Below are 18,133 nucleotides of genomic sequence, written 5' to 3' on the forward strand. Positions count from 1 at the left end.
ATGTTTTCGAGAAATTCCTTGGTCAAAATTGAAGTGGAAGGTAATCCCTTTAAAGAAGTAAAGTGGGCCATCTTGGAAAAAGATCCACAATAACTAGAATGGTGTTAAATCCATTACATGGAGGTAGATCAGTAATAAAGTCTAAAGACAAAGTATGCCAAGGTGTAGGAGGAATATCCAAAGGTTGTAAAAGACCAGCTGGTTTCTTCTTTTGACTTTTGTTTTGGGCGCAGATACCACAAGATAGCACAAATGACTTTATGTCTTTTCGCCAGGTGGGCCACCAGAATTGTCTTTTAATTTTAGCTTCAGTTTTTGCGATACATGGATGTCCTTCCATCAGAGCATCATGATAATTGGAGATAACTAGTTCCTGTAGTTCCTTGTGTGGTAGAAATAGACGCCCTTGATAGTAAAGTCTGTAGAGTAGTTATGCCAAGAATTGTTTGTTCTGAAATTATAGGCACCGGTTCCGGGTTCGAATATGCTTCTCCCATCCCTATTCGGGATAAGGCATCTGCCTTGCCGTTTTTACAACCTGGTCGATAAGTGATCACGAATGCGAATTCGGCAAAGATTAATGCCCATCGAAGTTGACGCGATGATTGGGCCTTGGCTGTTTTCAAATACTGCAGATTCCTGTGATCGGTGATTACAGTGATGGTATGCCTAGCACCGAGAAGATAATGCCGCCAAGCCTTGAAGGCGGACTTGATGGCTAATAACTCCTTATCAGTAACAGCATAGTTTAACTCGGGTGCTGAGAACTTTCTTGACCAGAAAGCTACTGGATGAAGTTGACCGGTTTCAGGATCCTTCTGGGACAGGACAGCTCCCATGGCTAAACTGGATGCATCGGTTTCAACTATGTATGGAAGCTCAGGGCGTGGATGTCTTAAAACAGGTGCGACGTGAATTTCGACTTTAGGTCTTGGAAGGCTCGTTCAGCCTCTTCAGTCCACAAAAAACATTTGTTTTTTTCGCAAAAGTGCTATGATGGGGTGTACAAAATGCGAGAACTCAGGAATAAATCTGCGATAGAAATTAGCAAATCCAAGCATGCTTTGTACCCCTTTAACTGAACTGGGTGATGGCCACTTGAGGATTGCGTCCACCTTTCGAGAGTCCATTCGAAATCCTTTTGGAGTCAGGATAAATCCAAGGAATTCAACTTCTGTAGAATGAAAAACACATTTCTCCAATTTTCGTATAACTTGTGCTGGCGTAGTTTCGCAAGGACTGCACGAACGTGCTTCACATGGTCTGATTCTGAGGAGGAGTACACTAGAATATCGTCTATGTATACGACAACACAGACGTCGATGAGTTCACGAAGGTCATTGTTCATAAAATACTGGAAGGCTGCTGGTGCATTGCACAACCCGAAGGGCATCACCTGGTATTCGAATATCCCGTACTTGGTGCAAAAGGCAGTCTTCCATTCGTCGCCTTTCTTTACACGTACCAGATGATATGCCCCTCGCAGATCTAATTTAGTGTAGATGCAAGCGTCATTTACTTGGTCTATTAATTCGGGGATCAGAGGCAATGGGTATAGGTTCTTAACTGTGATCTGATTTAATGCGCGGTAGTCTATGCACATTCTGAGGTCATCTTCCTTTTTAGGCACGAAGAACAAAGCTGAGGATGCAGGAGACTTGGATGGACGAATGAAGCCATTAGCAAGGTACTGGTCCAAGTATTGTCGTAGGTGAAGGTTTTCGGGTTCCGTAAGGGTGTAGATCCCACTACATGGAGGTTGTGCACCGGGTATGAGGTCGATTGGACAATTGTATGATCTGTGAGGTGGTAAGGTGTTTGCCTGTTCTTTTTGGAAAACATCCTGGAATTCTTGATATTCCTGAGGTAACTGCACGACTGGAGGAGTGACTGTGGCCAGTACTTTTTTCAAGGGTTTTTCCGGGTAACAGGTGTGTGCACAATCCGGGAAGGTTATTCTCTTCTCTCGCTAATCAATACAAGGATTTTTGTGTTTCCAACCAAGGTATCCCCAGTATTATTTGGAACTGCAGGGCTTTGATTAAATCAAACACAATAGTCTCTCGATGCCCATCCTGACCCAACACTGTCATCTGTACAGTGGAATGAGTTACAGGCCCAGAGACAATTTCAGTTCCATCGACTGTGGTGATGACATCCGAGGTGGTCTTTTTGCAGAGAGGTAGATTCATCCTAGAAGCCAATTCGTGGTCCATATAGTTTCCTATGGCCCCGCTATCAATGTATGCCCTTACTGCGTGCATACGTGATGGCTGCCTTGGATCAATAAGGACCATTGGTATGATGAGGTGTGAGGTCTGAGTATCCTTCTTCAAGCTTGGCAAGCGCACCTCTACGCTTGTCGGGCGTGGTCGTTTCCCGAATCAGGCTCTGTTTGATTTCTATCAGCAACTCCGACTACTTTCTTGGATGGTATTATAGGGCAATCCCATAGAAAATGTCCTGAGGCCCCACATACAGACACAATTGCATCTGCCGTCTCCTTTCTCTTTTTTTTTGAGTTAAGGGTCCCTTAACCCTCCCGATCTGCATTGGTTCTGATGCATCTGTTCCTTTGGGGGTAACATTGGGTTTAACCAATACCCGATTCTCGAATTTAGCTCGATCAGCCTTTCTATTCTGAAGTCGGTGGTCTAACTGGACCACTAAGTCTATATATTCTGCGCAATCCTGAGGTGGGTTCACAACTTGGGCCAAAACATCTTTGAGTTCACCCCGAAGTCCACGATGAAATAATGTAATTCGTTTTACCTCTGGCCATCCGGTTTCCACCACCAACCTATTGAAGGTTGCGATATAGGTTAGTAGATCCTGGTTACCCTGTCGTAAGGATAAAAGTTTGTTATCCAGGGCCTGTCCCTGTGAATGTCTGGCAAATAGTCTTCCCATGCTCAATTGAAAACCTTGAAAATCCCGAAGAAGAGGGTCATCCTGGTTGACTAGTTGAATTGACCAATCTGCTGCGCTGCCACTAAGGTATGATAGTACAAAGACTACTTTGGCTTGGTTGTTTGGAAAAGCTCCAGGTCTGCATAAAAAGTGCAAGCGGCATTGGTTCATAAACACGGCAAACTTTTTTGGGTCTCCAGCAAAACGTTTGGGTGGAGCTAAAGGAATGCTCCCTGGTAGAACCACCTGCACAGGATTGCTCGATGAAACAGGAGTTGGATTCCCCCCTAATCCAGGTAATGGTGTTTGCCCAGCTTGGTTTTGCAGCAATTGTCTAGCAAGATCATCAGTGCGCTCCTTTGACACAATCAGTTCTCTCCTGAGGGCATTAGTTTCTTGGCGCGCGGAGTGCACTTCTGCCCTAAGTTCCCCTAACAATAGGGCTAGTTGGTCGGTTTCTGAAGTTTCCATTACGCCCGGGTGGGGATTTGTAGATAGGCTTCGCGTTCTGTTACGCTCACCTGGTTCCCACAGGGGCGTCGATCGGACCCTGACAGCTGCGGTCTCCACCAATGTGATGCGTAGTGCCGAGATGACTGTCTGGACTGGCCCGCCTAATCTCGTCTGCTTGATCCGTAGACGTATTCTCCTGCAAGTGGAGAAAGGGATTTAGCCACCCGTGGATTTTAGTGATGGCCCCCTCCCACTGTTCTCGTTCTCCCCTCTTGTCACCTCCGATATCACCTTTTAGTAACCTCACCTTATGTTTTTAAAAGAAGAGCGCTCCATCCTGCGTGGCATGCAGGGGCGCGTAGATACCAGATACTTCACTGGTTTAAGGGTGCTGGAGGAGTTCCGGAGGAATATTGACTCCGGGGTTTATAAAGTTCAAAGAGTCCAATATGTCCGATGTTCACTCTTAGTCCATTCCCTTGTTGAATTGCAACTGGTTCAAAAGAATATTGCCTGGAGGCAGCTGATGGCATTCAGGTAAGAGTCTGTATTACCCAACACTGTCTGGTATAAGTTGCATGAGTTTAACTTGTTGTTTTCTCCCTTTATAGGTGCAGCAAATGAAGATGAGGCGTATTAATGGGTAATGCCTCCGGTGGTAAATCAGGTAAGCCTATGGTGGTAAGAGGTTGTATTTGTCGGCTCTCTTGGCTCACCTTGTTGTTTCTTTTGTTTTTTCCCCCAGGTGCTGGAGTTTGGCGAAGAAAATGATGGAGGCAGCGCTGGATCGAAAAATTATGTGAGCACTGGTGAGTATGGCGTGGTGCTGCAGCTGGCGATGCGACGCGTGCAGAAATAATGTCCTTTTCAAGTTCGAAGACGTGATGGATCCGGAATCAGGTAAGGATTGAAATAATGTCGTTGTTCTAACCTTTCCTTCTTCTTTCCTCTTTTGCTAGGAGCTCTGGATTTGAGGCGGGCGTGGCTGAAGACTGGATACTGACTGCAGGCACGGTGAGCGTTACGCTGCTGGATGCAGCACAACGCGAAGCGTGTGTTGCTGATCGGGCGTGGTTTAAATAGCCTCCAAAATAGTTCCAGGTAAGAAGGTCCCCAGAACCACACCCGAGTAAAAAATAGTCCCTGTAACAAAATATTCCCATCCAAGCCTCAGGTTGGCTTGGATTCAGTTGCAGCATGGTCTGCATGAGGTATGTAATGTCTATGAGCCTGGCGCCTATGGCGCCAGGACTGATTCCTATTATGAGCCTGGTGCCTAAGGCGCCAGGACTGAACCCAGACAGCCCCTAGCCGGGGCTGCTGGGGTTTTAATAAATATCTGGATGCCTGCTCCTGGGGTTGATGGGCTTGGTCCGGATGCCCGTGGATAGGCATCATGAAACTGCTTATGGCATCCTCCCGCAGCACAAGAACATCTACACTGTCCCATTGGTTCAGAGTTCCAGGTGGAGACCCTGCTGAAACATTGCCATAGTCGCATCTTTCTCAGTATCCTCTGGCACAAGGACATTGCGGCGTATGGCAATGGGGGGAAACATGCAGCACATGGCCATTATGAGATACCTTTTCCAGTAGGTACAGGGAAGCCCCACCAGTCCTTCGCAGGCCGGGGAATCTGTTCTACTGTACACCATATGCCTGATTAATGGGGTTGCCGATGTGGGCATGCAAACTGTTCTACGGGTGCTGTCTTGGCCTTGCAGTATTCCACAGTGGGGGTATCAGCCAGGAAAGCATGGGCTATCCAGCATCACCGGTGGAAAATAGTAGATGGTTGAGATGGTGTTTTCTGTCATTCTGCAGTGTGATCTTCTATCCAGCATCACCGGTGGAAAATAGTAGATGCTTGAGATGGTGTTTCCTGTCATTCTGCAGTGTGATCTTCTGAATGCAATTGGGGATGTGAAATCATGTAACATGCATGACTGTGGAGGCGGCCATGCATCTTGATAGTGCTCTTTCTTCTGAGTGGTGCATAGAGGACAGGAAGGTATCACTGCGTGGGTGGAAGGTGGGGATCTGAAGTCCACTTGAAACATGCATGATGTCATTTCATAGGAGTGGGACTCATCCTAGGAGCCATGACAGCTGGGGGCGTATGATGTCAATAGTCCACATACATGTGTCTCAAGACAAGGGCTTAATTTGTTTGAGATAGTCCACTGTAATGAGGGGAATTACTACATTTGTGCTTATGTGCAGAAGTATGCACTCCATGCAGTTTTCAATGCTGCTTGAACACAGTGGAAGACAAAGGGTGTTTAACTTGGTGGTTGCGGATTGTACACATTTTTTCAACAAAACCATTTGAGCGTTTAACGGCTCTGTGGAAATAATGATTTCAGGAGCCATTTACAATGATTCTAATGGAATCTGCCTATTTAACCAGGTCGTGAATTCAGGCAGAATCTATAGGATTCAGTTGCATTGCCACCTCCCTTGTAATCTCATACTGGTTGTAATGCAGGTGGATTTGCCAGGCAGAACGGTACGATTAGGGGCATGCTAAGTTTGCGGACTTGCCAACCCACCTGGCAAATATTCCAAAAACCAATGGATCCAAGAGTGGTAGTAAACTTGTGGTTTACATGCTGAGTGCAATGTAGCATTTCATGTATAACTTCCTGAAGTAGATGCATGTATGTAGCAACCACAATTGTGACAAGCAATGGGGCTTGGCACTGCGGTTTATCCTTTGCTCAGAGACGTCAGCCCCTTTCATATTGCAGGTGCCATGTGAGTGGAATCAGTGGTCATTGTACATGTATTGGGATTGTTCCATAAGGGCATTTGTGCTGGATACATGGGTCCACTAGCAGGGACTTTGCACATATTGTTTTGGTAGACAATTGTTTTGTCATGTAACCATTTACATGGCCTGTGCAGTTCCCCCAACAGAAAGTTGTTGGTCAATATGTCCCCCTTGTGTGTCAAAGACAAAATATTGTCTACTCTACTCAACAACAATACCCCAAAATAAACACACAATATAATGCCAGTAAATCCGAACGTCAGACGGAGAAATGGATTCTGAAATTAGAACAAACCAAAGACAACAGAGATGAAGTCACACTAAACAGAAGAGGAGTCCTGACGCTGATACATCTTATTCCAAAACGGACCCAAATAATATCAGAAGATCTAAGAATTGTTGAACCAAGCCACTACCATGGAAGAGCAATGTGCCACCTTCACATCACCTCGAGAAGAATCAAAAACAAACTGTTAGACCGAGAAAGAGACTTTCTCAATCTGGGATATCATCTCTCACAACAGATAATCAACTACGAGAACTCAAGCTCTAAAAACACAGTACTCACACCAAAGAAATGGCGAAATAACAGTGAAAATGCCTATTATTCAAGACCCAAATACAACACAAATGGTAGCTCATATGAACGTAGACCTTCATATCGAAATACCTCAACGACTGCTCAACAAAACTCAAATATGCTACCATCAAGTCAGTCCCAAGTTCCATCTCAAACCACTCGAACTCCAACCAAACCAGATGCTGCTATTAAAGACAACCAAAAAGCGAAAATAGCCTTCCGAAAGGAACGACATGACCAGCATAAGAATCTTACCAAAACCATCCACTTACCACAAAATCTACCTTCAACGCCCAAAACCAAAAATTCGACCTCATCTAGTTTCTGGGCTTGGCTCCCAAAGGCACTGGCAACACATCGATCGAAATAGCAACTCATGGACAGGACCAACTTACAAGATTCGACAAACACCCAAAAGAGACCACCTCGTGATCTGAAACTACAATCATGGAACACCAGAGGATTCAAGCACTTCACCTCACCCAGCGATGTCAATTTAGGATCAGCCGATCTATGGTGTTTCCAGGAAACCTGGCTGACCAAAACTCCATCACTCGATGGCTTTGACCTCCGTTTAGCACCAGCGTCAAAACGATCAGTTGGTCGACCATCCTCAGGCCTCCTAATCGCATGCTGTATCAACAGTGGCTTGGCAATAACAGACATTATTGTCTCAAACTACTCACTACTGCTAACATGGGAACTCCCTTCTAACAATGAGGCACTCCATCAGACGATTCCGGTGGCAATACTAAACGTCTATTGGAACCCCGCTGCAATTGATGAAAAAAACTTTTTGGCCTTAATCGAATCCACTGTGGACGAAGTACATACCACCTACAACACCTACCACATTATAATATGTGGCGACCTAAACGCCCATTGCAAACAAAACTCTACTAAAGCCAATACGCAGAGTGAACGACGAGGCGAAGCATGGACCAAATTGATGAACTCGAGACACCTTCACAACTTGGACACAGTATACAAAAGCAACACCCGTCCTCTAACATGGGCAAACAACAATTCGGCATCAACTATTGACTACACTTTTGTATCCAAACCCATGCTACCTTTAGCAACCTCCTTTGATGTCCAGCTAACTACATCTAGCGATAACAACATCCTGGTAACTACATGGAAATCACCACACATCAACCGGGATAAAATGGAGATTGGACTTGAGCAAAATAACCAAAGAAATAGACTGCGCCTCTCAGCCCAAAGCATAAGAGATCTTACAAACCGATACTCAAAATCCAGCGATACACCAGAACATGAAACTACGGACTACGCCCCTCTGCTTATTTCATACAAGACACAGCGAGCCAATCCAAACAAAATCTCTCAAATACCTATCCATACGTACGACAAACTCCTGGTTCTTAGACGCCGTGCCTTCAGGAAAGCAAAAAGATCTGCAGCAGCATTCCCCTTGAACAAAAGAGAAACAGCAATTAAAGAACTAACAAGAGAATACAAATCCTGGGTGAGAAGACACAGATGAACATTACGCCAACAAGATGCCGAAACCATGCTAAAAGCCATCTGCACCAACAACTTGAAAGAATTCTGGTCACTACTTAACAAAACATCTTCACTTACCGGCCCAGAAATTACGAACTCAATTTACGGAGCTACTTGGGCCGCCCATTTTAGATCACTCTTCGAGCTGCCAAACACCCTATCTAAATATGAGCCTCCAAAACCATTGTTGACTGATAGGAATCCCCTGAGCCAAACTAACACCTGGGCAAAGTTGGATGACTTAGACGACATCTGCGATATCATCAAAAAATTGAATAAATCTCGAGCCCCTGGACCTGACGGAATCACCAATTTCAATCTAAAATCACACCCTATCGAATGGGCTAAATTTATAAGAACTGTGTTCACACAATGCGTGGCTACTCAATCGATACCTCCAACATGGCTGTCCGCAATAGTGGTCCCGATTTATAAGAAAGGTGACAAGCAAGACCCCACAAACTACCGTCCTATCGCACTACTGGACCCTTTAGGGAAAGTTTTCGGGTCCCTTCTCCTAAAAAAATTCCAATCTTGGGCCTCATGTGCCCCGTGCAATGACAACTTTCAAGCCGGATTCAAAAAAACACTGGGAACCACGATCAATATCTTTCTCCTAACCATCTTGAAAAGCAAAATAAAAGACGGCCATCCAAAAGTGTACACAGCCTTCATAGACTTCTCCAAAGCCTTTGATAGAGTCGATCGCATCAGACTCTGGCAGAAACTATCTCTCTGGGGCTGCCCAAACGACATCCTAAATCCGATTAAGGCACTTCACACAGATACCAACATTAAAGTGAGATTAAACCAGCAAGGCAACTTATCCATCCGAATCAACACACAAAGGGGAGTCAAACAGGGCTGCCCTTTGGCCCCGGCCCTCTTTATCGCTTACATGGGAGATTATCAACACTCCGAAACTTTAATCAGATCCTTCCCACCAAAAATAGCACAAACGTGCATCAGTAGACTGCTATACGTGGACGACCTCATCTTGCTGGATTTAACGCCCAAAGGCCTCCAACGCCAACTCACCAATCTACAGTTATTCTGTAACGAGAACAATCTGGAAATCAACATCGATAAAACCAAAATCATGGTGATGGAGCGCAAAACCAGAACACGGGACAAATCTAACTGGTTCCTAGGAAAAACGAAAATTGAAAGAGTAAAGAGCTTCAAATACCTTGGCGTAATTCTGGACAATTCAGCAAAAGAAACGTCTATGCAAGAACCCCTGCTCGACAAAATTCGAAGCCTGGCAACAAAAGGCAAAGCAATAGACAGAAAATTTGGTAAATTCTCCACCATTCCACTACTGAACTTTTACAAACAAAAGGTGGTTCCCATTGTAACATATGGATCAGAAGCTATGCCGTACTTACCAAAGACTCTCTGGCCTAAACTGGAAGCCTACTTCTGGAAGACGACCCTCGCTCTACTGGATTCAACTCCAATTACACTGATTCGTCGACTGCTTTCCCTCCAAGGCACTGTAGACTGCAACACTCTGATGCTATACAGGAAATGTATTCTTCCAAATTGCTCCTTCCTCCACGACCTGGTGGAGGAAATCTTAAGGGGGAAGAAATTTCCAAAGAAATCTTAGGGGGAAGCTGCACTATGCTAATCCAATGGAAAAATGAAAACCAAGCTCTACTAAAAACCATTGAATGCACAGAGGAGGATCTGATTAACAACCCTACAAGAATAACAAAAAAACCAAAAGATATGGACTGGATCCGCACTTTAGATGCAGCCTCAGAATACAAGCTTGTCTCTCACTTACCCTCGCTATGGAAAAAACAAGATGATCTACAGAACTACATCAAAAAATTTCCCAGCCGAGCGGCACATAATCTCATAATGAGAGCAAGACTGAATCTTGTGGACACCAATGAAATTCGCCACATAAGGAACCAATCGCTGACTAACATCTGCAGATTTTGTGGCAACGAGAAAGAGACCATTCGACACCTTAGATTGTCTTTCCCAAGTTTGACAGACATCCGTCACCCCTATATGAAATATATCTACCAACATTCTGCGGTAACTGATGAAGAAACATGGTGGAAAAGGATGATAAGTGGTGATCGCACATCGTGGCAACTAGCGACATTTAAAATCCTTCACGCCTTAACAGAAAAATTCACTGTGAAAATGAAAACTAAGACTCTCTTCTTAAAGCGACCAGAAATACGAACACAAATCCCAAACCAAAGAGTCAAATGATGACTATACTCGAATAAAAGAAAGAGAAAAATAACGATGTTGTAAAAATCAAATTTTTGATTAAATACTCAAAAAGAAAAAAAAAAATATGTCCCCCTTGTGTGTCATTTCTGACAGCCAGGTGTGTCCTGTAACCTGCACATGCTGTTAACCAAATATGTGAACAGTAGGACTTATGGAGGTAACATGCAAGTGGTAATGAGATAGATTGGAGAGGTGCTGTTCAAAGTACATATTTTGTAAAAAGGCCTGGTGAAGGTCTGTCAACTATGGTAGGCTCTGAGTCAGGAATATGGAGTTATGGGTGATACCAGAGATTCTGGCACACACAAGTGTGAAAAGTAGGTCCGTATAACAGACCATTTGCACATTGACAGAGTGCTGCATGTGCCTGTTCATGAAGATCTGCTATGTCTAGTTGGCATAAGTGGCATGTGTGTGCAGTCCAAGGTCCCAACCACATTGGGGAAGCTGCTATGGCACAAAATATAGACTTCCTATGGTTGAGGAATTGGTGGGGAAAGAATGTGATGTGGCAGCCAAAACCTGTGATAGGATTCAGAATCAAGGAAGGAGGATGCCTTGCACCAGGGCATGGTGTGCAGAAATATGTCTTTGGCGCAGAAATTGAGCTCTGTGTGGATCTTCAACGTGAGGTGCGGGGGTGTTACTGCATCTCTGTAGGGTTCTATGTAGTGTGACATTTCTGCCAGGAGGGTGAACATGGTGGGCAGGTCGAGGAGGGAGGTTGCAAGGACCTGCTGCTAGTCTGTGAGGATAGAGTGTGGCAGCCTGGCCCAGTACACCCTCAGTGTATAGGATCTTCAAGCTCTCAAACCGTTCCTCCTCAGCTGGAGCAGCTGCTGAGGGAAAGGGGAGCTGCCCGATGGACTGGGAGATGCCTGATGTCCTGTATCGGGAGGATAGCTCAGGGGCAACGCGCTCGCCTTAGAAGCAAGACGATGTGGAGCAAAACAGGGTCGGTCTGTGCTTAGAAACCTCTGGGTATTAAGCGCATCATAAATAACCAATCACAATTGCAATTACAAAAGGATTGCTGCTCCTGGGGAACAGTGGCTTGTTCAATATCCTCCTCATCGGGATCAGTTGTGCCAACTAACATCCTACTACATATAAACATCCATGGTGCTGTGAAACTAGAACAGTTTTGAACTGTGGTTTAAGTACTGCCCCCGCCCCTAATGGCTAGTAATGCAATGTGTGCCTTGCTGAGGGTGACACCATTGATCTATTGGTGGGTTTTAGCCACCTTTGTGATTCGGGCTCTTTTACTTTTATGATCTGTACTTGCTCTGAACAGGTGGAATTTCTAGGTGTAAAGGCGGTTGAAAAAATATCTTGGATTTTGCTCTGTCATTTCTATAGACATCAAGGCTGTGGGGTTTTTCCAGATTGCATGTCCGCTATTTATGAAAGGTGTTCAGTCCGGAGCAATCAAAATGCATGGATCCAAACAGCTAGAGCCTTCTGAGAACAAGCAGGACAACAGGGATTGGCCCGTAAGCATAGAGGAGCTTCAACGGCCACTCAACCCTATGTGCGCCATCTGCCTGTTAAGTAAATTCCCTGCAGCAGAATGACTTGCACTCCCTGTTCACACTGGAAGTGAAGAGATCCACCTGAGGGGACCCCCACTGTGAGATCTCTTACAGAACCTCCTAACCGAGCTCCCATTCATGGGAGGCTGAATGTTGTCTCCTCGAGGCATCCACATTGACGTTCTTTGTCCCAGAAAGATGTTCTGCTGTCAGAGACACATTGTTCTCCAGAGCCCAGAATCAGTCATATTGCTTCTCTGCACAGAGTCAGAGACCCTACACCAACTTGCTTAGTGAGGTAGCGGATGGCTACTGTGTTGTCCATCAAAATCAGAGCATTCCTGCCCCCCACTGAAGGAAGGAAAGTGACCAGGGCCAGCCTGATCACTATAAATTCCAGCAAAATAATGTGTTCCCTGGACTCTGAAGGAGACTGCAGGCCGTTCTCAGTCAGGTCTTGCAGGTGAGCACCAACCCTTCCAAGGACAAACCCATGACTAATGTCAGTTGGGTTCAGGACTGCCAAAGCATTGCTCCTTTCAGCAGGTTATCTTGCAGGGACCACAATCTCAAGTCCTGGGACACTTTTGCTGGGCCTGCAAAAGATCTGAAGTGCACCCCTGAAACTGCAACCTCTGACAACAGAAAAGCCACTGAAGCGACTTCATGCGTAGCCAGGTCTTCGGCACTACAAGTATGCAGGAGACCATGGGGCTAGTTAATGCAAGAAGGCCTATGCCGAAACTCTCTCCTGTGATGGCAGGACAGGAACCATCTTAGAAATGTTGGCCATTCTGTCCTTCGGCGAGAAGGACCTGCCCAGGCTAGTGCCCAAGACCACACCTATAAATTGGAGTGACTGGAACAGCGAAACCTGAGACTTCTTCAAGTTCATGGAGAAGCCCATGATGTGCAACAGGCTGCACGTATGGGAAACCTGCTCCAGCGCCTGATCTGGGGAGTGAGCTCAGATGAACTAGTCAACCAGATAGGGAAAGACATGAATGTCTCCTTTCCTAAGGCAAGCTGCTACCACTGCCAGCAGCTTGATAAAGACCATGGGCGCCGAAGAAAGGCTAAATAGAAGGACTCAGAACTGGTAGTATCCATAGGCTACTACGAAACTGACATACTTCCTGTGTTTTAGGTGACTCGACACATGGAAGCAGGTATCCTTGAGATCCAAAAATCCCAGCCAGACCTACCGGCAGATGGAGAGCTTAGAGGATTTGGACCTGTGTAGCTATCTTGAACTTGTCCTTGAGCAGGTACAGGTGCAAGAGCCTCAAATCCAGGATTAGATACAATCCCCCATCCTTTTTCGGTACCAGAAAATAGACTGAGTACAAACATTTGCCTCGTTCCGAGCGAGGCACCATTTCTATAGAACTCTTTGTCAGAAATTGATCAACCTCTTCCAACAGGAGAGTGTCCGGAGGCATCAGTGGCTGGAGGGAGGATGGTCTTGAGGGCGTTGAGCAAAAGGGAGGACATATCCCTGGTGAACTACCTGCAAGGCCCTGGTGTCAGAGGTGGTCAGACACCATTCCTTACCGCACAGGGAAGTTTTCTGGCCTGCAGGGGTCATACTGTGGAAGTCTGCTTCACAGGGGCTTCGAACCTGGGGCTGCCTAGGCCACCTCTTGGAGCACCTTGGCCCCTACATCTAGAAGGGAGGCACTGCATCTGTGCTTTCCCAAGACAGCTTGTGCCCAGCCCTTGTGGGCATAGGAGGAGAAGGGTCGAAATCAAGTACCTATACATGTGGGTGCAGCTGGTTAACCACCAGACCCAGGGACTTGGGATTCACCCTCGAGGACTAGAACATTTCTGGGCGACTTACTATCCATCGCTCCAAACAAATTGTTGCTGATGAACGGCATTTCCAAGAGTTTAGCCTGGACATCCGGCCGAAACCTTGAGGTCCTCATCCAGCAGTTGCTCCTTCACACTGTCCCTGTAGCCATGGAAGGCACCACAAAGTCAGCTGTGGCTAGGCTTGACTGTACAATTTGGCGGGAATCCTCATTAGCATCTTTGATCAGGGTCTCAAAGCGCTCTCTCCCACAGGCAGGTGCTTTGCAGCACCTGAAAGTGCGGACCAGAGACCAAAAGAGAATTAGGCCAGGGCACATGTGGCATTAATGGCCCCTAGGCCCAGACTGCCTGAGCCAAAAACCTTCCTTCCCCAAGCATCTAACCTCTTACACTGTCTGAAGTTAAGGAGGGAAAGGATAGTGTCTTCTGGCTCACAGTGGCAGCCTAGAACACAAGGCTCTTATGAAAGGCAGGAGAGAAAAGAAATGCTGTGCCGAAGTTGCCGGCCTGTGTATTTTCTATTTGTATTTTATTGACATTTTATAGTACTTTCGCCAAAGCGATGCACAAAGTATGAGTAATGGTACATAAACAAAATGAAGAAATGGGGTGAATGTGATAACAGTTGAATGAAGGTTAGGTCGCAGAGAGAGAGGAGAGAAGGTGAAGTTTTGAACCTCGTACGGAAGATATGACGTGAAGAGGAAGAGTGAATGTCACGAGGAAGAGAGTTGCAAAGTTTAGCAGGAAAAAGGAACAAAAGCGAGATAGGGCACAGGGAGGTTTTGGAAGGGAGAGAAGATATAAATGTTGGAAGCATAGAGAATGAAACAGTCTAAAGAGAGACTACAGAGCACAGGTAGAAGGGAGCTTGGCTGTGGTAGCATTTGAATACTTTGCATGTACCGAGGAGGCCTTACCTTTGCTTTGCTGTAAGCGTTGATCAGATTACAAGTCCCGGCACCACCGGCCGGGCAGTGACTGCCGGCCCTAAGAGCTGCCTGGAGGCTTATAAAAAACTGGCTAAAAAATGCCAAAGCGTTATACATTGCATGTACGGAGGAGTCCTGACCTTTGCTTTGCTGTGAGCGCTGATTGGACTAAAAGTCCCGGGAACTGCCGGGCAGTGACTGCGGGGTTTACCGGCACTTTGAGCTGCCTAGAGGCTTATTAAAAAACGCCTATAAGCTGTGGAACCACTAACCTTATGGGACATGAACATCACACATTATATACACAAACAATACGCTGACTCTTGTTTCTGTTGGCAATAAAAAGGCTGTGGCTTTTTATTAAACATAATACTAATCACACAACAGGAGTATTGTGTTTATTCCTAACAAACAGGTGTGCAGTGTAATCATAGTTCTGTACTTTTGGGCACTTGGGCCAGGAACTGGAAACTGCCCTTCTTTGCTCCCAGTGTGCCCCCAGCATGGGCTCCCAAGTCTGTGTGTTTGGGACCTGTACATTATCTGGTGGGCACTCCTGTGCATGCTTGCAGATTCCTTCCAGGCCCATGCCGCCTTCCTGTTCTTTTGTTCCACGTCTTTCGGACAACGACTATTGTCTTGTGCTTGCCCAAATGTACCTTCTTCCGGGGTTGGTGGGATCCGGACAAACAAGAAGCTGGGTCTGCAAAAGCAGAGTCCAGTACACTCAGGCAGAGTGTTTCTTCTGCAGTGCTGCTCAGCACCCATCTTTATAGGGCCAATATGCCCAGAGGCAAAACCATGCCCCTGGCCCATTTGCACCATAAGGGCTGACATGTCCCGACAGGCACTTAGCACATAGGTGCTGCGTGGCTTCCTGCCTTTTCCCCTCATCCTTTATTTTATTGTTCTCTCCCCCATTCGCAGCAAAGGGGGAGAGAATACTACTGCCAAGGTTTTGGCGCCTACCACCCGTTAGCACCTTTGCTGTCTAGGTCCCCTCCCTTTCAGGCTTCCCTTTCGGATGCCTGTGGTAGGCTATCTAACAGGAGGGGGCGAGGAGGGCAGGTGCGCCTTATGGCTGCCTTTATTTCCCTCCTATTCCCCCCTCTGTCTCTCCAGTGGCAGCTCCCCAAGCTTAAGGGCTTGTGCCCCCTCATTTCGCGGTACTAGACAAAAAATACTGAAGCATCGCACAAGCGGAGCAACAGTGCCGCACACGAGGAAGGTGATGGTGGAGGGCGAATTGGCACTCATAGACCAAGCTGGAATTACTGAGCCCATTAGCCATTCGGGATCCGGGGAAGAGATAGTTGTGAGTGTGGTTCAACACTCTTTGGACTCTGGGTGCAGCTACTCTTTTCAACACCCACGCACATGTTCTACTAAAACAATGGAAGCACCTGTAAAGCTATTTAAGGAGAGAGGCGTGGCTTTGTCCACGGTGCTGCTGTGTCTGCTAAATCAAATACAGTAAATAAGATTGGCAACTTTTTTAATGCCCCCTGGAAAACGAAGCAGAGTTCAACTGTGGAGGAAGTGTTAAACCTTTCTACCCCCTTGGCTTGTTTGGTGTCAAAGCTGACAGACAGTATTCATAATGTCCTGAAAGCACCAGGGGAAAATGTTGTTGCCATTCTGAGCTCTAATTTAATAACAAAGTCTATGCAGTTACTGTTCTAAATTGTGGCCAGTAATACTGCCTTTCAGTTCACTGATAATAGGGAAGGAACAATTATAGGAAGGCCTACTAATGGCGAACCAAATCAAGCCGAAGTAATTAGCGAAGACCTTGAGCAATTGCTGACTAATATCGAGTCCGGCCCATCTGAGGCGAGGTTAGCAGGGTTGGCACCATCGATGATTAGAGCAGGGAGGCTTATAGAATTTTCAAGTCATAGACTTGAGCACAGCATTTGATACTGTGAACAGGAGCAAGCTGTGAGAAAAGCTGGAGGCTAGACAAATTCCTAAGGTGTTACTTAAAATGATTATGGCACTGTACATGAATACGTGTGTCCGTGTACACCTTGACCACACTGGTCACTGCCAGACTTGATTTCCACAGCTCTTATGTTCGGTTTGTTCACACACACTGGGGTTTCTCTTCCACTATTGTGTTCCTCTGCATCAGTCTCACACTTTCTATCTCACAGATCACTCTCCACTGGGTTTGGGGCTTTTGCCCTGGGTTTCCGTTGTTCAGTGTATTCAATTCTGGTTGCATAGGCCTTCCTGGGATAGTTGCAGGTCTGAGACTCTTGGTTTCATCTGTCCTGGTCTTCCCCGGGTAGGTGGTGGCCTTCCGCCCTGCTTTCCTCGGTCCCAGGCTTGCCCTGGGTAATGGTGGGTCCAAGACACTTGATGGCGGCACTCCGCCCTGCTTCTCTTCTTGTTGCAGCAGCGTCGGGCACAATGGATGGATCCTTCCGCCTCTGCGGTAGAAAGCCGCAATCTTCCACACGGTCCAGCCGGTCTCTGCCTTTTGGATATACTGCCGACTGCAAGACACTAAGGGATCACGCCAGCGCTCGTCGTGGGACGTCCCTGGTCAGGAACTTCCTTGAAATTCCTCTGGGGAGGGACTGACTGTTCCTGGATCTTCCCCCTTTCAGTGGACCAAGGGCCCCAGCTTGCCTTCTAGACTGGGTGGCTGTTCAGTCTTTGTTGGAGCTTCTTTGGAGGCAACTGGTAATACTGTGCCTTCTCCAACAGGACAGCTTCCTTCCTTCAGGTTCCTCGATGAAAGGACTGACCCTTCCTGGATCTGCACAGTAGCAGCAGATTCAGGGCCCTCGCTTCCCATCTTAGCTGGGGGATGGTGCAGTCTTTCCTGGAGCTTCCAAGTTGGTAAGTAAATCTGTTGGTCCTTCAAGGGTTCACCTGCTTTCTGGTTCAGAACCTCCCCTGAGCAGCAGCATGTCCTCCTTGCTCTGGACAGGGAGAAAATGACAAGGGTTCCTGGTTTACCTCCTCTATTTCTACTCTAGATGGACCTATTGGAAACCACCAAACACTAGACCATTCCTTGTGGTTCTCCAAGGTGATCCTAATACTTCTGTGCATCCCCTTTGTCACAGTACTGATCTTCTAGCACACTTGTGGGTTAGTGGATTGCCTCCTTTTCACAGTACTAGGAAAAGGAACTTCACTTGAGTGAATCCTAATCTACTTCACCCCAATACCTATTAGTGGAATGCTCACATGGCAATAACTCATGATCCTATGAGGGAAGGGGCTATTGTTAAGGTCCTAGACAGGGTGTCTAGGGTCAGATGAGTGGTGGGGATACTGAATTTTCCCAGGGCCATCGTCACCGGTCCCATGAAGGGTTTCCCTCCCATGA

The sequence above is a fragment of the Ambystoma mexicanum genome, chromosome 7q (assembly GCF_040938575.1).
Source record: "Ambystoma mexicanum isolate Mex_15411 chromosome 7q, UKY_AmexF1_1, whole genome shotgun sequence".
Taxonomy (NCBI): domain Eukaryota; kingdom Metazoa; phylum Chordata; class Amphibia; order Caudata; family Ambystomatidae; genus Ambystoma; species Ambystoma mexicanum.